Raw genomic sequence first — 24,303 nt, 5'->3', positions numbered from 1 at the left:
TCGTAGACTGTTCCACTCATCTACTATGTAGACTGTTCCACTCATCCACTACTATGTAGACTGTTCCACTCATCAACTACCTGGTAGACTGTTCCACTCATCTACTACAACGTAGATTGTTCCACTCATCCACTACCTGGTAGACTGTTCCACTCATCAACTACCTGGTAGAACGTTCCACTCATCAACTACCTGGTAGACTAATCCACTCATCAACTACCTGGTAGACTGTTCCACTCAACTACTTGGTAGACTGTTCCACTCATCCACTACTAGACAGAGTGTTCCACTCATCCACTACTAGGCAGACTGTTCCACTCATCCACTACTAGGCAGACTGTTCCACTCATCCACTACCAGGTAGACTGTTCCACTCATCCACTACTAGGCAGACTGTTCCACTTATCCATTACCAGATAGACTGTTCCACTCATCCACTACTAGACAGACTGTTCTACTAATCGACTACAAGGTAGACTGTTCCTCTCATCTACTACTAGGTAGACTGTTCCACTCTTCCACTACTTGGTAGACTGTTCCACTCATCCACTTCTAGGTAGACTGTTCCACACATCCACTACTTGGTAGACCGTTCCACTGATCCACTACTAGGTAGACTGTTTCACTCGTCGACAACTAGGTAAACTGTTCCACTCATCCACCACTGGGTAGACTGTTCCACTCATCTACTACCAGGTAAACTGTTCCACTCATCCACTACTAGGTAGACTTTTCCACTCATTTACTACAATGTAGACTGTTCCACTCATTTACTATCTGGTAGACTGTTCCTCTCATCAACTACCAGGTAGACTGTTCCACTCATCTACTACCAGGTAGACTGTTCCACTCATCTACTACTATGTAGACTGTTCCACTCATCTACCACCAGGTAGACTGCTCCACTCATCAACTACCAGGTAGACTGTTCCACTCATCTACTACCTGGTAGACTGTTCCACTCATCAACTACTTGGCAGACTGTTCCGCTCATCAACTACCTGGTAGACTGTTCCATTCATCAACTACTTGGTAGACTGTTCCACTCATCAACTACCTGGTAGACTGTTCCACTCATCAACTACTTGGTAGACTGTTCCACTCTACTAGCAGCAAGACTGTTCCACTCATCAACTATCTGGTAGACTGTTCCACTCATCCACTACTAGGTAGACTGTTCCACTCATCCACTACTAGGTAGACTGTTCCACGCATCTCCTGCAAGGTAGACTGTTCCACTCATCAACTACTTGGTAGACTGTTCCACTCATCAACTACCTGGAAGAGTGTTCCACTCATCCACTACCAGGTAGAGTGTTCCACGCATCTCCTGCAAGGTAGACTGTTCCACTCATCTACTACAAGGTAGACTGTTCCACGCATCTCCTGCAAGGTAGACTGTTCCACTCATCAACTACCTGGTAGACTGTTCCACTCATCTACTCTAAGGTAGACTGTTCCACTCTACTACAAAGTAGACTGTTCCAATAACCTACTACAAGGTAGACTGTTCCACTCGTCAACTACCTGGTAGACTGTTCCACTCATCTACTACAAGGTAGACTGTTCAAACTCATCCAATACTAGGTAGACTGTTCCAGTCATCCACTACCAGGTAGACTCTTCCACTCATCCACAACCAGGTAGACTGTTCCATTCATCCACTACTAGGTAGACTGTTCCACGCATCTACTACCATGTAGACTGTTCCACTCATCCACTACCAGGTAGACTGTGCTTTTCCACTCGTCCACTACCATGTAGACTGTTCCACTCTTCCACTACTATGTAGTTCCACTCATCCACTACTAGGTAGACTGTTCCACTCATCCACTACCAGGTAGACTGTGCTTTTCCACTCGTCCACTACCAGATAGACTGTTCCATTCATCCACTACTAGGCAGACTGTTCCACTCATCAACTACAAGGTAGACTGTTCCATTCATCTACTACTAGGTAGACTGTTCCACTCATTATCCTACAAGGTAGACTGTTCCACTCATTATCCTACAAGGTAGACTGTTCCACTCATCCACTACTAGGTAGACTGTTCCACTCATTATCCTACAAGGTAGACTGTTCCACTCATTATCCTACAAGGTAGACTGTTCCACTCATCCACTACTAGGTAGACTCTTCCACGCATTATACTACAAGGTAGACCGTTCCACTCATCCACTACTAGGTAGACTCTTCCACTCATCCACTACTAGGTAGACTGTTCCACTCATCCACTACCAAGTAGACTGTTCCGCTCATCCACTACTAGGCAGACTGTTCCACTCATCTACCACTAGGTAGACTGTTCCACTAATCTACTACAAGGTTGACTGTTCCACTCATCCACTACAAGCCAGACTCTTCCACTCATCCACTACTAGGTAGACTATTCCATTAATCTACTACACGGTAGACTGTTCCACTCATCCACTACTAGGCAGACTGTTCTACTAATCCACTACAAGGTAGACTGTTAAACTCATCCACTACTAGGTAAGCTATTCCACTCATCCACTACTAGGTAGACTGTTCCACTCATCCACTACTAGGTAGACTGTTCTACTAATCCACTACAAGGTAGACTGTTCCACTGTACTACTAGGTAGACTGTTCCATTAATCTACTACACGGTCGACTGTTCCACTCATCCACTACTAGGTAGACTGCTCTACTAATCCACTACAAGGTAGACTGTTCCACTAATCCACTAGTATGTAGACTGTTCCACTCATCCATTACTAGGTAGACTGTTCCACTCATCCACTACTAGGTAGACTGTTCTACTAGTCCACTACAAGGTAGACTGTTCCACTCATCCACTACTAGGTAGACTGTTCCACTCGTCCACTACAAAGTAGACTGTTCCACTCATCCACTACTAGGTAGACTGTTCCACTCGTCCACTACAAAGTAGACTGTTCCGCTCATCGACTACTTGGTAGACTGTTCCACTCATCCACTACTAGGTAGACTGTTCTACTAGTCCACTACAAGGTAGACTGTTCCACTCATCCACTACTAGGTAGACTGTTCCACTCGTCCACTACAAAGTAGACTGTTCCGCTCATCGACTACTTGGTAGACTGTTGCACTCATTCACTACTAGGTAGACTGTCCCACTCATCAACTACCAGGTAGACTGTTCCACTCATCGACTACTAGGTAGACTGTTGCACTCATTCACTACTAGGCAGACTGTTCCACTCATCCACTACCAGGTAGACCGTTCCTCTCATCCACTACTAGGGAGACTTCCAATCATCCACTATTGAGTAGACTGTTCCACTCATCCACTACTAGGAAGACTGTTCCACTCATCCACTACTAGACAGACTGTTCCACTCATCCACTACTAGGCAGACTGTTCCACTCATCCATTACCAGATAGACTGTTCCACGCATCCACTACCAGGTAGACTGTTCCACTCATCCACTACTAGGCAGACTGTTCCACTCATCCATTACCAGATAGACTGTTCCACTCATCCACTACTAGGCAGACTGTTCCACTCATCCATTACCAGATAGACTGTTCCACTCATCCACTACTAGGCAGACTGTTCCACTCATCCGCTACTAGGTAGACTGTTCCACACATCCACTACTTGGTAGACTGTTCCACTGATCCACTACTAGGTAGACTGTTCCACTCATCCACTACTTCGTAGACTGTTCCACTCATCCGCTACTAGGTAGACTGTTCCACACATCCACTACTTGGTAGACTGTTCCACTGATCCACTACTAGGTAGACTGTTCCACTCATCAATTACTAGGTAGTCTTTTCCACTCATTTACTACAATGTAGACTGTTCCATTCATGCACTACCTGGTAGACTGTTCCACTCATCTACTACCAGGTAGACTGTTCCACTCATGCACTACCTGGTAGACTGTTCCACTCATCTACTACCAGGTAGACTGTTCCACTCATGCACTACCAGGTAGACTGTTTCACTCATCTACTATCTGGTAGACTGTTCCACTCATCTACTACTAGGTAAACTGTTCCACTCATCTACTAAAAAGTAGACTGTTTCACTCATCTACCACCAGGTAGACTGTCACTCATCAACTACCAGGTAGACTGTTCCACTCATCTACTACCTAGTAGACTGTTCCACTCATCAACTACTTGGTAGACTGTTCCACTCAACTACCAGGTAGACTGTTCCACTCATCTACTAACAGGTAGACTGTTCCACTCATCAACTACCTGGTAGACTCTTCCACTCATCAACTACCAGGTAGACTGTTCCACTCATCAACTACCTGGTAGACTCTTCCACTCATCAACTACCAGGTAGACTGTTCCACTCATCAACTACCTGGTAGACTGTTCCACTCATCTACTACCAGGTAGACTGTTCCACTCATCTACTAACAGGTAGACTGTTCCACTCATCAACTACCTGGTAGACTCTTCCACTCATCAACTACCACGTAGACTGTTCCACTCATCAACTACCTGGTAGACTGTTCCACTCGTCTACTACAAGGTAGACTGTTCCAGGCATCTACTACAAGGTAGACTGTTCCACTCATCAACTACCTGGTAGACTGTTCCACTCATCTACTACAAGGTAGACTGTTCCACTCATATACTACAAGGTAGACTGTTCAAACTCATCCAATTCCAGATAGACTGTACTGTTCCACTCATCCACTACAAGGTAGACTGTTCTACTCATCTACTACCAGGTAGACTCTTCCACTCATCCACAACCAGGTAGACTGTTCCATTCATCCACTACTAGGTAGACTGTTCCAATCATCTAATACCAGGTAGACTGTTCCACTCATCCACTACCAGGCAGACTGTTCCACTCATCCACTACAAGGTAGACTGTTCCACTCATCCACTAATAGGCAGACTGTTCCGCTCATCCACTACCAGGTAGACTGTTCCACTCATCTACTACAAGGTAGACTGTTCCATTCATCTACTACTAGGTAGACTGTTCCACGCATTATCCTACAAGGTAGACTGTTCCACTCATCCACTATTAGGTAGACTCTTCCACGCATTATACTACTAGGTAGACTGTTCCACTCATCCACTACTAGGTAGACTGTTCCACTTATCCACTACCAGGTAGACTGTTCCACTCATCCACTACTAGGTAGACTCTTCCACGCATTATACTACTAGGTAGACTGTTCCGCTCATCCACTACTAGGTAGACTGTTCCACTCATCTACCACTAGGTAGACTGTTCCACTAATCTACTACAAGGTTGACTGTTCCACTCATCCACTATGTAGACTGTTCCACTCATCCACTACTAGGAAGACTGTTCCACTCATCCACTTCTATGTAGACTGTTCCACTCATCCACTACTAGGTAGACTGTTCCACTCATCCACCACTGGGTAGACTGTTCCACTCATCTACTACCAGGTAAACTGTTCCACTCATCCACTACTAGGTAGACTTTTCCACTCATTTACTACAATGTAGACTGTTCCACTCATCTACTATCTGGTAGACTGTTCCACTCATGGACTACCTGGTAGACTGTTCCACTCATCTACTACCAGGTACACTGTTCCACTTATCCACTACTAGGTAGACTGTTCCACTCATCTACTACTAAGTAGACTGTTTCACTCATCTACCACCAGGTAGACTGCTCCACTCATCAACTACCAGGTAGACTGTTCCACTCATGTACTACCTGGTAGACTGTTCCACTCATCAACTACTTGGCAGACTGTTCCACTCATCAACTACCTGGTAGACTGTTCCACTCATCTACCACCAGGTAGACTGTTCCACTCATCAACTACCAGCAAGACTGTTCCACTCATCTACTACCAGGTAGACTGTTCCACTCTACTACCAGGTAGACTGTTCCACTCATCTACTACCAGGTAGACTGTTCCACTCATCAACTACCATGTAGACTGTTCCACTCATCTACTACAAGGTAGACTGTTCCACTCATCAACTACCTGGTAGACTGTTCCACTCATCTACTACCAGGTAGACTGTTCCACTCATCAACTACCTGGTAGACTGTTCCACTCATCTACTACAAGGTAGACTGTTCCACTCATCTACTGCAAGGTAGACTGTTCCACTCATCTACTGCAAGGTAGACTGTTCCACTCATCAACTACCTGGTAGACTGTTCCACTCATCTACTGCAAGGTAGACTGTTCCACTCATCAACTACCTGGTAGACTGTTCCACTCATCAACTACCTGGTAGACTGTTCCACTCATCTACTGCAAGGTAGACTGTTCCACTCATCAACTACCTGGTAGACTGTTCCACTCATCTACTACAAGGTAGACTGTTCCACTCATCTACTGCAAGGTAGACTGTTCCACTCATCTTCTACCAGGTAGACTGTTCCACTCATCAACTACTTGGTAGACTGTGCCACTCATCCACTACCAGGTAGACTGTTCCACTCATCTACTGCAAGGTAGACTGTTCCACTCATCAACTACCTGGTAGACTGTTCCACTCATCTACTACAAGGTAGACTGTTCCACTCATCTACTGCAAGGTAGACTGTTCCACTCATCAACTACCTGGTAGACTGTTCCACTCATCTACTACAAGGTAGACTGTTCCACTCATCTACTGCAAGGTAGACTGTTCCACTCTACTACAAGGTAGACTGTTCCACTCATCTACTGCAAGGTAGACTGTTCCACTCATCTACTGCAAGGTAGACTGTTCCACTCATCAACTACCTGGTAGACTGTTCCACTCATCTACTACAAGGTAGACTGTTCCACTCATCAACTACCTGGTAGACTGTTCCACTCATCTACTACAAGGTAGACTGTTCCACTCATCTACTACAAGGTAGACTGTTCCACTCATCAACTACCTGGTAGACTGTTCCACTCATCTACTACCTGGTAGACTGTTCCACTCATCAACTACCTGGTAGACTGTTCCACTCATCAACTACCTGGTAGACTGTTCCACTCATCAACTACCTGGTAGACTGTTCCACTCATCTACTGCAAGGTAGACTGTTCCACTCATCTACTGCAAGGTAGACTGTTCCACTCATCTACTACAAGGTAGACTGTTCCACTCATCTACTGCAAGGTAGACTGTTCCACTCATCAACTACCTGGTAGACTGTTCCACTCATCTACTGCAAGGTAGACTGTTCCACTCATCAACTACCTGGTAGACTGTTCCACTCATCTACTGCAAGGTAGACTGTTCCACTCATCAACTACCTGGTAGACTGTTCCACTCATCTACTACCTGGTAGACTGTTCCACTCATCAACTACCTGGTAGACTGTTCCACTCATCAACTACCTGGTAGACTGTTCCACTCATCTACTGCAAGGTAGACTGTTCCACTCATCTACTACAAGGTAGACTGTTCCACTCATCAACTACCTGGTAGACTGTTCCACTCATCAACTACCTGGTAGACTGTTCCACTCATCTACTGCAAGGTAGACTGTTCCACTCATCTACTACAAGGTAGACTGTTCCACTCATCAACTACTTGGTAGACTGTTCCACTCATCAACTACCTGGTAGACTGTTCCACTCATCTACTACCAGCAAGACTGTTCCACTCATCTACTACCAGGAAGATTCTTCCACTCATCAACTATCTGGTATGCTGTTCCATTCATCAACTACCTGGTAGACTGTTCCACTCATCAACTACCTGGTAGACTGTTCCACTCATCAACTACCTGGTAGACTGTTCCACTCATCAACTACCTGGTAGACTGTTCCACTCATCTACTGCAAGGTAGACTGTTCCACTCATCTACTGCAAGGTAGACTGTTCCACTCATTAACTACCTGGTAGACTGTTCCACTCATCAACTACCTGGTAGACTGTTTCACTCATCTACTGCAAGGTAGACTGTTCCACTCATCAACTACCTGGTAGACTGTTCCACTCATCAACTACCTGGTAGACTGTTCCACTCATCTACTGCAAGGTAGACTGTTCCACTCATCTACTGCAAGGTAGACTGTTCCACTCATCTACTGCAAGGTAGACTGTTCCACTCATCAACTACCTGGTAGACTGTTCCACTCATCAACTACCTGGTAGACTGTTCCACTCATCTACTGCAAGGTAGACTGTTCCACTCATCAACTACCTGGTAGACTGTTCCACTCATCAACTACCTGGTAGACTGTTCCACTCATCTACTGCAAGGTAGACTGTTCCACTCATCTACTGCAAGGTAGACTGTTCCACTCATCAACTACCTGGTAGACTGTTCCACTCATCTACTGCAAGGTAGACTGTTCCACTCATCTACTGCAAGGTAGACTGTTCCACTCATCTACTGCCAGGTAGACTGTTCCACTCATCAACTACCTGGTAGACTGTTCCACTCATCTACTGCAAGGTAGACTGTTCCACTCATCAACTACCTGGTAGACTGTTCCACTCATCTACTACAAGGTAGACTGTTCCACTAACCTACTACAAGGTAGACTGTTCCACTCGTCAACTACCTGGTAGATTGTTCCACTCATCTACTTCAAGGTAGACTGTTCCACTCATCTACTACAAGGTAGACTGTTCCACTCGTCAACTACCTGGTAGATTGTTCCACTCATCTACTTCAAGGTAGACTGTTCCACTCATCTACTACAAGGCAGACTGTTCAAACTCATCCACTACTAGGTAGACTGTTCCAGTCATCCACTACCAGGTAGACTATTCCACTCATCTACTACCAGGTAGACTGTTCTACTCATCTACTACCAGGTAGACTGCTCCACTCATCCACAACCAGATAGACTGTTCCATTCATCCACTACTAGGTAGACTGTTCCAAGCATCTACTACCATGTAGACTGTTCCACTCATCCACTACCAGGTAGACTGTTCCACTCATCCACTAATAGGTAGACTGTTCCACTCATCCACTACTAGGTAGACTGTTCTTCTCATCTACTACAAGGTAGACTGTTCCACTCATCCACTACTAGGTAGACTGTTCCACTCATCCACTACTAGGTAGACTGTTCCACTCTTCCACTACTATGTAGTTCCACTCATCCACTACTAGGTATACTGTTCCACTCATCTACTACTAGGTAGACTGTTCCATTAATCTACTACATGGTAGACTGTTCCACTCATCCACTACTAGGTAGACTGTTCTACTCATCCACTACCTGGTAGACTGTTCCACTCATCCACTACCTGGTAGACTGTTCCACTCATCCACTACCTGGTAGACTGTTCCACTCATCCACTACCTGGTAGAATGTTCCACTCATCTACTCCCAGGTAGACTGTTCCACTCATCCACTACCTGGCAGACTGTTCCACTCATCTACTACCTGGTAGACTGTTCCACTCATCTACTACCAGGTAGACTGTTCCACTCATCCACTACCTGGTAGACTGTTCCACTCATCTACTACCTGGTAGACTGTTCCACTCATCTACTACCAGGTAGACTGTTCCACTCATCCACTACCTGGTAGACTGTTCCACTCATCTACTACCTGGTAGACTGTTCCACTCATCTACTACCAGGTAGACTTCCACTCCACTACCTGGTAGACTGTTCCAATCATCTACTACCAGGTAGACTGTTCCACTCATCCACTACCTGGCAGACTGTTCCACTCATCTACTACCTGGTAGACTGTTCCACTCATCTACTACCAGGTAGACTTCCACTCCACTACCTGGTAGACTGTTCCAATCATCTACTACCAGGTAGACTGTTCCACTCATCCTCTACCAGGCAGACTGTTCCACTCATCCACTACTAGGTAGACTGTTCCACTCATCCTCTACCAGGTAGACTGTCCCACTCATCCACTACCTGGCAGACTGTTCCACTCATCTACTACCAGGTAGACTGTTCCACTCATCCACTACTAGGTAGACTGTTCCACTCAACTACTAGGTAGAGTGTTCCACTCATCTACTACTAGGTAGCGTGTTCCACTCATCTACTACTAGGTAGACTGTTCCACTCATCTACTACAAGGTAGACTGTTCCACTCATCTACTGCAAGGTAGACTGTTCCACTCATCTACTACTAGGTAGACTGTTCCACTCATCCATTACAAGGTAGACTGTTCCACTCATCCATTACAAGGTAGACTGTTCCACTCATCCACTACTTGGTATACTGTTCCACTCATCTACTACTAGGTAGACTGTTCCACTCATCCATTACCAGGTACTGTTCCACTCATCCACTACAAGGTAGGCTGTTCCTCTCATCTACTACTAGGTAGACTGTTCCACTCATCTACTACCAGGTAAACTGTTGCACTCATCCACTACTAGGTAGACTGTTCCACTCATCCACTACTAGGTAGACTGTTCCACTCATCTACTACTAGGTAGACTGTTCCACTCATCTACTACTAGGTAGACTGTTCCACTCATCTACTAGGTAGACTTCCACTCATCTACTACCAGGTAGACTGTTCCACTCATCCACTACTAGGTAGACTGTTCGACTCATCTACTACTAGGTAGACTTCCACTCATCTACTACAAGGTAGACTGTCGCACTCATCCACTACTAGGTAGACTGTTCCACTCATCCACTACAAGGTACACTGTTCCACTCATCCACTACTAGGTAGACTGCTTCTCTCATCCACTACTAGGTAGACTGTTCCACTCATCCACTACTAGGTAGACTGTTCCACTCATCCACTACTAGGTAGACTTCCACTCATATACTACAAGGTAGACTGTTCCACTCATCCACTACTAGGTAGACTGTACCACTCATCCACTACTAGGTAGACTGTTCCACTCATCCACTACTAGGTAGACTGTTCCACTCATCCACTACAAGGTAGACTGTTCCACTCATCCACTACTAGGTAGACTGTTCCACTCATCCACTACAAGGTAGACTGTTACACTCATCCACTACTTGGTAGACAGTTCCACTCATCCACTACTAGGTAGACTGTTCCACTCATCCACTACTAGGTAGACTGTACCACTCATCCACTACTAGGTAGACTGCTCCACTCATCCACTACTAGGTAGACTGTTCCACTCATCCACTACTTGGTAGACTGTTCCACTCATCCACTACTAGGTAGACTGTTCTACTCATCCACTACTAGGTAGACTGTTCCACTCATCCACTACTAGGTAGACTGTTCCACTCATCCACTACTATTTAGACTGTTCCCCTCATCCACTACTAGGTAGACTGTTCCACTCATCCACTACTAGGTAGACTGTTCCACTCATGCACTACTAGGTAGACTGCTCCACTCATCCACTACTAGGTAGACTGCTCCACTCATCCACTACTAGGTAGACTGCTCCACTCATCCACTACTTGGTAGACTGTTCCACTCATCCACTACTAGGTAGACTGTTCTACTCATCCACTACTAGGTAGACTGTTCCACTCATCCACTACTAGGTAGACTGTTCCACTCATCCCCTACTAGGTAGACTGTTCCACTCATCCACTACTAGGTAGACTGTTCCACTCATGCACTACTAGGTAGACTGCTCCACTCATCCACTACTAGGTAGACTGTTCCACTCATCCACTACTTGGTAGACTGTTCCACTCATCCACTACTAGGTAGACTGTTCCACTCATCCACTACTTGGTAGACTGTTCCACTCATCCACTACTAGGTAGACTGTTCCACTCATCCACTACTTGGTAGACTGTTCCACTCATCCACTACTTGGTAGACTGTTCCACTCATCCACTACTAGGTAGACTGTTCCACTCATCCACTACTTGGTAGACTGTTCCACTCATCCACTACTTGGTAGACTGTTCCACTCATCCACTACTAGGTAGACTGTTCCACTCATCCACTACTTGGTAGACTGTTCCACTCATCCACTACTAGGTATACTGTTCCACTCATCCATTACTAGGTAGACTGCTCCACTCATCCACTACTAGGTAGACTGTTCCACTCATCCACTACTTGGTAGACTGTTCCACTCATCCACTACTTGGTAGACTGTTCCACTCATCCACTACATTTCCACTCAGTACTTTCTTATATTCATTCTAAATCAAAACCGAACCATTTTGAATGCATTATTACGAGTTGTTTCCTGAAGTATATCTTCAGAAGTTCTTAATATCTTGGTTAATACACATCTTCCACTTATACACAACAATCAAGTCTCCTCCTCGTTCTACGTCTTACAAGAGAATGTAGCTTCAGGAATTTCAGTCTTCGTATGGAAGATTTCTTATACAATGGATTAATTTTGTAATTCTTCTCAATGTTCTCTAACGAATTTGTATCCTTTCTGTAGTATGGAGACCACAAGTGACCTGTATAATCTAAGTGATGTCTTACTAGTGATGTGTAGTGATGTCATTTTTTCCAAACGGAATGTTTTTTTTGGGCAACTTGTAGTGTGTTTAGAAAACTGTCCTATTGATAGTTCTCTTTGTTACCTCAGTCTACAGGTGACAGGTGTTCCGTTAACCCATTGTAATGTGCCGAGGGTAAGTCCGGTACTGTTACTGGATTATTCCTAGTACCATACTTCCATTCAAAGCAGAAAGTAACTTCTCAGAGCCAGTATTACGCTGGTTGTTTAACCGTAGGTACATCTATCATACTCTACACACTCGGCCAAATATTTTCTCAAACATAAAACATTGTTAATCAGTCTGGCTACTGGTAGGTGGTAAGGGGAGCATCTAAATCATATAGGCTTTTAATTCCTATAGAATTCAGACATCAGGTAATGAGAGCATCAAACAATTCGTTCTCAGGACATTTGGATGTCAGTAGATGAGATGTTTGGAGTTACATCAGATCCTACCGTGCACGTCAGCAAGTGAAGAAACCTGGATCCTACGTCAAGCTTCAGCCCTAAGGCCAAGTTAGGTAACCAATATCTGTTTACAATAGTTGACAAAACTACCAGGTATCCTGAGACAGTGTTTATGCATAGTATTAATACTAAGGCCATCCTTAAAGCTCTCATTAAATTTGTTTCTCACGTTGGTATTCCACGATCCAAAGTAACCAAGGCACTATACTGCAACAGCATTCTGAGAAACCTTAACCCAGCTTTGAATTTAACAAAAACTGTCCACAGTCTATCATCCTCAGTACCAAGGAGCCTTGGATAGGTTTCACCAGGCCTTAAAAACTACGATGCGTACGTATTGCTACGCATTTTCCTACAGACTGGTATGAATCATTTCCTCTGTTGCTGTTTGTGGTGCGAGAAATTCTGCAAGAATCAACAGGGCACAGTCTTTCTGAGCTAATTTTCAGACATAATGTGAGAGGTCCATTACACGTGTTCAAGGAAGGATGGTTGGGAGAAAACACCTGCAAGATGTCTTACAGTCCTAAATCAAGATTGTTGCAAGACAACTGGTCAAGGCCAATATGAGAACAGCTCAGGACAACGTGAAGCAGGTAGTATATAACATCTAAATTTCGCTCCTTTAACCCAGGAAACAACGTGTTGGTCCAGGAACCTGTGCCTGGTCACGCCTTAAAAGTAGATTTACGACCATGTGAAGGTGGTAAAGAATTCTGACCAAAGCAATGCGGTAGCCCAACTAAGGTAAGGTCTACCACCTTAACCAAATTAAAAAGTTCTTTGAACCACCTCAGTTCCCTATAATGACATTGCCTTCTGCCCCTTACCTTGCTCACAACCCTGATTTCCTGTATACAGTTCCGGAGGTTCAAATAAGGCTTCCTAACTCAGCCATCCTCCCGGATCCTCGCCCTAATAATGTCGGGACTTGTTGATGACCAAGTAGCAATACTCACTACCCTTCTGCAAACCTATCCCGACATATTTTCGGATGTTAAGAAAATTTACAACCCTGGGTTATCATGATGTGGACGTAGGAACTTCTGAACCTATTAAAAATTCGCCCTACAGAGCTAATCCCGAGAAGCAGAAACTACTTTAACAGGAAGTAACGTTCGTATTAGGACAAAGAGTATCGGAAGTCTTTTTCAGTCGTGGGTCTCGCCGTGCATCCTTGTTAAAAAAAACTGGTAGGTAAGACATATAGGCAACATTTAGGCAACTTTATTCCGAAACGTTTCGCCTACACAGTAGGCTTCTTCAGTCGAGTACAAAAAGTAGGCAGGAACAGTAGAGATGAGAAGACGATGTAATCAGTCCATCACCCTTGAAGTCGTAGATTTGAGGTTGTCAGTCCCTCAGCCTGGAGAAGTTCTGTTCCAAAGTCTGGAACTAACTGAAGATCAAGTGACAGTGTTGAGACTTAAATACTGTGGGAAGGAGAGGTGCAGAGTGGTACAGAAGATAAAACACCTGGGACAACTTTTTCAAGTGAGAATGTTTGATCTGAGAGGGACATGACCTCTCAGTGGCTACATTCTCACTACTACTACTCTGTACCTCTCCTTCCCACAGTATTTAAGTCTCAACACTGTCGCTTGATCTTCAGTTAGTTCCAGACTTTGGAACAGAACTTCTCCAGGCTGAGGGACTGACAACCTCAAATCTACGACTTCAAGGGTGATGGACTGATTACATTGTCTTCGCATCTCTACTGCTCCTGCCTACTTTCTGTACTCGACTGAAGAAGCCTACTGTGTAGGCGAAACGTTTCGGAATAAAGTTGCCTAAATGTTTCCTGTGTGTCTTACCTACCAACTTGTCGGTATTGTATACCATTTTGATAAAAAAAAACTGATGGGGCAATAGTGATTACCTTAAAGTGAATGAGGTCACAGTACTGGATGCTTACTCTCTCCCACGTAGAGACGATATAGTGCACTTTGTGGGTAAGGTCGTGAATGTTTTAAAATTAGACCTTAAAGGATACTACCAGGTACCTTTAACAAAGCTAAGGAGATTTCTGCAGTCGTTATTCCAAGTCACTCTGTTTACTGTGACCTTCTTTCGGATGAAGAACTCGCCCGCCTCATTCCAAAAAGCTGATCCACCAGGCTATTAAAGGACTTGAAGGAACAGCGGCATGCCTGGACGATATAGTTGTGGTTGCTGATAAGCGGGATCAACATGTGTCTCGTCTCAAAGAACTCTTAGAGAGGTTCAGGACACACAAGTTAACTGTTAATATTAGTAAGTCATATTTAGGCCAATCCTTCATAACGTTTCTAAGCCATGAAGTAGTCAGTAGTAAAGTGCTACCCAAATTTGTCAAAATTTTGGCCAGTCAAAACTATCCCGTTCCCCAGGATAAGAAATTCCTTCAAAGACTTTTAGGAACGATAGAGTTTTATAGAAGAATCTGCCGTATTTTTGCAGATGTTGTAGCCCCCCCCCTAACCTCTACTAACAGTCAGGGCACCACTGTTACGCTAACAACTCTTTCATCAACCAATCATGAGAGAGCCCATCAAGTTTGTGAAGTGACCCGTCAACTGGTAGAGTAAAATAAGTTCACTTCCACTCTGGTTGAAGGTTCTCACTGTCTCTCTTGCTGGCAACTGTTGTAAAAACTCGCTGTATGTAGTGTAAATATTGGTGATAGACGGAGTAAGTTGTGGTTGTCTGGTGTGTTTGTTCCCATACTAATAGTTGAGTGTATTGTTAACTAGTTTATGTACAGACAACACCAGACTTGACCTGCGCTCGTAATACCTACACACGCTAGCTAGGTACTACACACACATTACCTACACACACTAGCTAGGTACTACACACACATTACCTACACACGCTAGCTAGGTACTACACACACATTACCTACACACGCTAGATAGGTACTACACACATTGCCTACACATACTAACTAGGTACTACACACACATTACCTACACACACTAGCTAGGTACTACACACACATTACCTACACACACATTACCTACACACACATTACATACACACGCTAGCTAGGTACTACACACACATTACCTACACACACTAGCTAGGTACTACACACACATTACATACACACGCTAGCTAGGTACTACACAATTACCTACACACGCTAGCTAGGTACTACATACACATTACCTACACACGCTAGCTAGGTACTACACACACATTACCTACACAGGCTAGCTAGGTACTACACACACATTACCTACACACGCTAGCTAGGTACTACACACACATTACCTACACACACTAGCTAGGTACTACACACACATTACCTACACACGCTAGCTAGGTACTACACACACATTACCTACACACACTAGCTAGGTACTACACACACATTACCTACACACGCTAGCTAGGTACTACACACATTGCCTACACATACTAGCTAGGTACTACACACACATTACCTACACACACTAGCTAGGTACTACACACACATTACCTACACACGCTAGCTAGGTACTACACACACATTACATACACACGCTAGCTAGGTACTACACACATTACCTACACACGCTAGCTAGGTACTACACACACATTACCTACACACGCTAGCTAGGTACTACACACACATTACCTACACACGCTAGCTAGGTACTACACACACATTACCTACACACACACTAGCTAGGAACTACACACACATTACCGACACACGCTAGCTAGGTACTACACACACATTACCTACACACACTAGCTAGGTACTACACACACATTACCTACACACACTAGCTAGGTACTACACACACATTACCTACACACACACTAGCTAGGTACTACACACATTACCTACACACGCTAGCTAGGTACTACACACACATTACCTACACACGCTAGCTAGGTACTACACACACATTACCTACACACGCTAGCTAGGTACTACACACACATTACCTACACACACTAGCTAGGTACTACACACACATTACCTACACACACACTAGCTAGGAACTACACACACATTACCTACACACGCTAGCTAGGTACTACACACACATTACCTACACACGCTAGCTAGGTACTACACACACATTACCTACACACACTAGCTAGGTACTACACACACATTACCTACACACACACTAGCTAGGTACTACACACACATTACCTACACACGCTAGCTAGGTACTACACACACATTACCTACACACGCTAGCTAGGTACTACACACACATTACCTACACACACACTAGCTAGGAACTACACACACATTACCTACACACGCTAGCTAGGTACTACACACACATTACCTACACACACTAGCTAGGTACTACACACACATTACCTACACACACTAGCTAGGTACTACACACACATTACCTACACACACACTAGCTAGGTACTACACACACATTACCTACACACGCTAGCTAGGTACTACACACACATTACCTACACACGCTAGCTAGGTACTACACACACATTACCTACACACACACTAGCTAGGAACTACACACACATTACCTACACACGCTAGCTAGGTACTACACACACATTACCTACACACGCTAGCTAGGTACTACACACACATTACCTACACACACTAGCTAGGTACTACACACATTACCTACACACGCTAGCTAGGTACTACACACACATTACCTACACACGCTAGCTAGGTACTACACACACATTACCTACACACACTAGCTAGGTACTACACACACATTACCTACACACGCTAGCTAGGTACTACACACACATTACCTACACACACTAGCTAGGTACTACACACACATTACCTACACACACACTAGCTAGGAACTACACACACATTACCTACACACGCTAGCTAGGTACTACACACACATTACCTACACACGCTAGCTAGGTACTACACACACATTACCTACACACACTAGCTAGGTACTACACAATTACCTACACACACACTAGCTAGGTACTACACACACATTACCTACACACGCTAGCTAGGTACTACACACACATTACCTACACACGCTAGCTAGGTACTACACACACATTACCTACACACGTTAGCTAGGTACTACACACACATTACCTACACACGCTAGCTAGGTACTACACACACATTACCTACACACACTAGCTAGGTACTACACACACATTACCTACACACGCTAGCTAGGTACTACACACACATTACCTACACACACAAGCTAGGTACTACACACATTACCTACACATACTAGCTAGGTACTACACACATTACCTACACACGCTAGCTAGGTACTACACACATTGCCTACACATACTAGCTAGGTACTACACACATTACCTACACACACTAGCTAGGTACTACACACACTAGCTAGGTACTACACACATTACCTACACATACTAGCTAGGTACTACACACATTACCTACACACACTAGCTAGGTACTACACACACATTAACTACACACACTAGCTAGGTACTACACACACATTACCTACACACACTAGCTAGGTACTACACACACATTACCTACACACACTAGCTAGGTACTACACACACATTACCTGCACACACTAGCTAGGTACTACACACACATTACCTGCACACACTAGCTAGGTACTACACACATTACCTACACATACTAGCTAGGTACTACACACATTACCTACACACGCTAGCTAGGTACTACACACACATTACCTACACACACTAGCTAGGTACTACACACACATTACCTACACACGCTAGCTAGGTACTACACACACATTACCTACACACACTAGCTAGGTACTACACACATTACCTACACACACACTAGCTAGGTACTACACACACATTACCTACACACGCTAGCTAGGTACTACACACACATTACCTACACACGCTAGCTAGGTACTACACACACATTACCTACACATGCTAGCTAGGTACTACACACATTACCTACACACGCTAGCTAGGTACTACACACACATTACCTACACACGATAGCTAGGTACTACACACACATTACCTACACACACTAGCTAGGTACTACACACACATTACCTACACACGCTAGCTAGGTACTACACACACATTACCTACACACACTAGCTAGGTACTACACACACATTACCTACACACACACTAGCTAGGAACTACACACACATTACCTACACACGCTAGCTAGGTACTACACACACATTACCTACACACGCTAGCTAGGTACTACACACACATTACCTACACACACTAGCTAGGTACTACACAATTACCTACACACACACTAGCTAGGTACTACACACACATTACCTACACACGCTAGCTAGGTACTACACACACATTACCTACACACGCTAGCTAGGTACTACACACACATTACCTACACACGTTAGCTAGGTACTACACACACATTACCTACACACGCTAGCTAGGTACTACACACACATTACCTACACACACTAGCTAGGTACTACACACACATTACCTACACACGCTAGCTAGGTACTACACACACATTACCTACACACACAAGCTAGGTACTACACACATTACCTACACATACTAGCTAGGTACTACACACATTACCTACACACGCTAGCTAGGTACTACACACATTGCCTACACATACTAGCTAGGTACTACACACATTACCTACACACACTAGCTAGGTACTACACACACTAGCTAGGTACTACACACATTACCTACACATACTAGCTAGGTACTACACACATTACCTACACACACTAGCTAGGTACTACACACATTAACTACACACACTAGCTAGGTACTACACACACATTACCTACACACGCTAGCTAGGTACTACACACACATTACCTACACACACTAGCTAGGTACTACACACACATTACCTGCACACACTAGCTAGGTACTACACACACATTACCTGCACACACTAGCTAGGTACTACACACACATTACCTGCACACACTAGCTAGGTAGTACACACATTACCTACACATACTAGCTAGGTACTACACACATTACCTACACACGCTAGCTAGGTACTACACACACATTACCTACACACACTAGCTAGGTACTACACACACATTACCTACACACACTAGCTAGGTACTACACACACATTACCTACACACACTAGCTAGGTACTACACACACATTACCTACACACACTAGCTAGGTACTACACACACATTACCTACACACACTAGCTAGGTACTACACACACATTACCTGCACACACTAGCTAGGTACTACACACACATTACCTGCACACACTAGCTAGGTACTACACACATTACCTACACATACTAGCTAGGTACTACACACATTACCTACACACGCTAGCTAGGTACTACACACACATTACCTACACACACTAGCTAGGTACTACACACACATTACCTACACACACTAGCTAGGTACTACACACACATTACCTACACACACTAGCTAGGTACTACACACACATTACCTACACACACACTAGCTAGGTACTACACACATTACCTACACACGCTAGCTAGGTACTACACACACATTACCTACACACTCTGAAAATAAATGGTTTAAAATACCGACACTATGGAAACAAACACATATGCAGTTTAATGTGATCCTTTATTGACAACGTTTCGCCCACACAGTGGGCTTTATCAAGTCACAAACAGATCTGAAGATTGAGACACTTATGCAGCATATGGGAATCTTTATTCAGGAAACGTTTCGCCACACAGTGGCTTCATCAGTCCAATACAAAGAGGAAGGCGTAAGGAGAGGAGGAGAATGAGGTAATCAGTCCCTCAGCCTGGAGTCGATGTGTTCAGTCCATCAATCTTGTAGAATGTACCATTCTACAAGATTGATGGACTGAACACATCGACTCCAGGTTGAGGGACTGATTACCTCATTCTCCTCCTCTCCTTACGCCTTCCTCTTTGTATTGGACTGATGAAGCCACTGTGTGGCGAAACGTTTCCTGAATAAAGATTCCCATATGCTGCATAAGTGTCTCAATCTTCAACTTGTCGGTTTTTCAAACCATTCATCACAAACAGATCTACCTGGGGTGGAAGGTACGGGAGTATTTATAGACAGGTTCAGAATGTTGAGGTCATGTGGAGAATGCTGCATCCTTCGACTGTCACCTGGCTCCGTTATGTTGACGACATTCTCCTCATAACTCCCAGACGCTTCAACGTTCAAGCTCTCCAAGACAAGCTCAACCAGGTCGAGCCTTCAATCCAGTTCACACTTGAAGAAGAAGTCGACAACACTCTTCCTTTCCTTGATGTTCTGCTCTGCAAAACTGTCCATGAACTTCGTTTTAAAGTCTATCGAAAACCCACCAGCCAAAACGATCTTCTCCACTTCTACTCTCACCACGACACCAAAACTAAACGTGGTGTAATTATAGGCTTCTTCCTGCGTGCACTCACAATCTGCAGCAATGAGTTCCTTGAGGAAGAATGCACTATAATTGAACAAGTATTTTCTAAACTCCACTATCCTCGTCACTTCATCAGAGACTGCAGACGACGAGCATTAAACATCTTCAACACACCCAGAGAAGACACTGCCGAGAAGAGATACATAGTCCTTCCCACCAACTCCATTGCCAAACATGTTTCCAACATGGAAATAAATGGTATAAAATACCGACACAATGGCAATATAAACACAAATGCAGTATAATGTGAACCTTTATTGACTACGTTTCGCCCACACAGTGGGCTTTTTCAAGTCACAAACAGAACTACCTGGGGTGGAAGGAACGCGAGTATTTATAGTCTGGCTGAGGTCAGGTGAAGAATGCTGCATCTGATGATGTACCGAGTTGGGTTGTAGAGTCTAAAAACTTGGGTAGCTTGGAAAGGAGACTGGACAAGTTTGTGAGCAGACCTTCTACAGTGTTCTTATGTGGGATAGCGATGAAGAAGTTTCTTGGCAAGTGGTTCAGCTATGTTATAGAAGCCACTATTCTGGTTGAAGTTGTCGGATATAGAAATAAGTGATGATTCCAGGATTCTTCGGTATTGAGTGTTGTCTTCTGTGGCGATAAGTCTTGAGTTTCTGTAGTTTATCAAGTGGTTGTGTGAATTACGGTGTTGTACGCAGGCATTCCTTGTGTCGTCAGACCTGCTTGCGTATTGGTGTTCTGAAATACGTGTTTGGAGGTCCCTTGATGTTTCGCCCACGTATAACTTGTTGCAGTCATTACAAGGGATTATGTATACCCCTGCAGAGGATGGAGGCTTGTCCTGCCCACTACTGGTGATGTCCTTGATGGTCGTGGTTGTGGAGGTAGATACTTGGAATGATGTTTTGGCAAAGATGTTGGAAACATGTTTGGCAATGGAGTTGGTGGGAAGGACTATGTATCTCTTCTCGGCAGTGTCTTCTCTGGGTGTGTTGAAGATGTTTAGTGCTCGCCGTCTGCAGTCTCTGATGAAGTGACGAGGATAGTGGAGTTTGGAAAATACCTGTTCAATTATAGTGCATTCTTCCTCAAGGAACTCGTTGCTGCAGATTCTGAGTGCACGCAGGAAGAAGCCTATAATTACACCACGTTTGGTTTTGGTGTCGTGGTGAGAGTAGAAGTGGAGAAGATCGTTTTGGTTGGTGGGTTTTCGATAGACTTTAAAACGAAGTTCGTGGTCAGCTTTGCAGAGTAGAACATCAAGGAAAGGAAGAGTGTTGTCGACCTCTTCTTCAAGTGTGAACTGGATTGAAGGCTCGACCTGGTTGAGCTTGTCTTGGAGAGCTTGAACGTTGAAGCGTTTAGGAGTTATGAGGAGAATGTCGTCAACATAACGGAGCCAGGTGACAGACGAAGGAATAATGGTGGAGAAACGTTCGGCTTCTAGATGGTTGAACTATGTGTTGGCTTTACGTGTTTCTCTTTTGAAAATCACCTCTTTCAGCAGACTTTTGGACTACCCATGGGTTCGCCACTCAGTGCAGTCCTAGCGAACCTATACATGGAACATCTAGAAGCCGAACGTTTCTCCACCATTATTCCTTCGTCTGTCACCTGGCTCCGTTATGTTGACGACATTCTCCTCATAACTCCTAAACGCTTCAACGTTCAAGCTCTCCAAGACAAGCTCAACCAGGTCGAGCCTTCAATCCAGTTCACACTTGAAGAAGAGGTCGACAACACTCTTCCTTTCCTTGATGTTCTACTCTGCAAAGCTGACCACGAACTTCGTTTTAAAGTCTATCGAAAACCCACCAACCAAAACGATCTTCTCCACTTCTACTCTCACCACGACACCAAAACCAAACGTGGTGTAATTATAGGCTTCTTCCTGCGTGCACTCAGAATCTGCAGCAACGAGTTCCTTGAGGAAGAATGCACTATAATTGAACAGGTATTTTCCAAACTCCACTATCCTCGTCACTTCATCAGAGACTGCAGACGGCGAGCACTAAACATCTTCAACACACCCAGAGAAGACACTGCCGAGAAGAGATACATAGTCCTTCCCACCAACTCCATTGCCAAACATGTTTCCAACATCTTTGCCAAAACATCATTCCAAGTATCTACCTCCACAACCACGACCATCAAGGACATCACCAGTAGTGGGCAGGACAAGCCTCCATCCTCTGCAGGGGTATACATAATCCCTTGTAATGACTGCAACAAGTTATACGTGGGCGAAACATCAAGGGACCTCCAAACACGTATTTCAGAACACCAATACGCAAGCAGGTCTGACGACACAAGGAATGCCTGCGTACAACACCGTAATTCACACAACCACTTGATAAACTACAGAAACTCAAGACTTATCGCCACAGAAGACAACACTCAATACCGAAGAATCCTGGAATCATCACTTATTTCTATATCCGACAACTTCAACCAGAATAGTGGCTTCTATAACATAGCTGAACCACTTGCCAAGAAACTTCTTCATCGCTATCCCACATAAGAACACTGTAGAAGGTCTGCTCACAAACTTGTCCAGTCTCCTTTCCAAGCTACCCAAGTTTTTAGACTCTACAACCCAACTCGGTACATCATCAGATGCAGCATTCTTCACCTGACCTCAGCCAGACTATAAATACTCGCGTTCCTTCCACCCCAGGTAGTTCTGTTTGTGACTTGAAAAAGCCCACTGTGTGGGCGAAACGTAGTCAATAAAGGTTCACATTATACTGCATTTGTGTTTATATTGCCATGTTTCCAACATCTTTTCCAATACATCATTCCAAGTATCTACCTCCATAACCACGATCATCAAGGACATCACCAGTAGTAGACAGGACAAGCCTCCATCCTCTGCAGGGGTACACATAATCCCTTGTAATGACTGCAACAAATTATACGTGGGCGAAACATCAAGAGACCTCTAAACACGCATTTCAGAACACCAATACGCAAGCAGGACTGACGCTACAAGGAATGCCTGTGAACAACATCGCAATTCACACAACCATTTAATTAACTACAGAAACTCAAGACTTATCGCCACAGAAGACAACACTCAATACCGAAGAATCCTGGAATCATCGCTTATCTCTATAACCAACAATTTCAACCAGAACAATGGCTTCTATAACATAGCTGAACCACTCGCCAAGAAA

At 44.4% G+C, this 24,303-nt stretch overlaps 1 protein-coding gene across 2 annotated transcripts in view; it reads right to left on the bottom strand.

Moving 5' to 3' along the window:
* The window catches only part of LOC128699684 (forkhead box protein N2), a 369,048-nt gene that overhangs the window by 266,199 nt on the left and 78,546 nt on the right, over window positions 1–24,303 (bottom strand). The gene's annotated exons all lie outside the window — the stretch shown is intronic.

Source organism: Cherax quadricarinatus, chromosome 67 (genome assembly GCF_038502225.1).
Source record: "Cherax quadricarinatus isolate ZL_2023a chromosome 67, ASM3850222v1, whole genome shotgun sequence".
Lineage (NCBI taxonomy): Eukaryota > Metazoa > Arthropoda > Malacostraca > Decapoda > Parastacidae > Cherax > Cherax quadricarinatus.
Note: the sequence above shows the minus strand (reverse complement) of the source record. Positions and strands in the feature narration are given on the sequence as shown.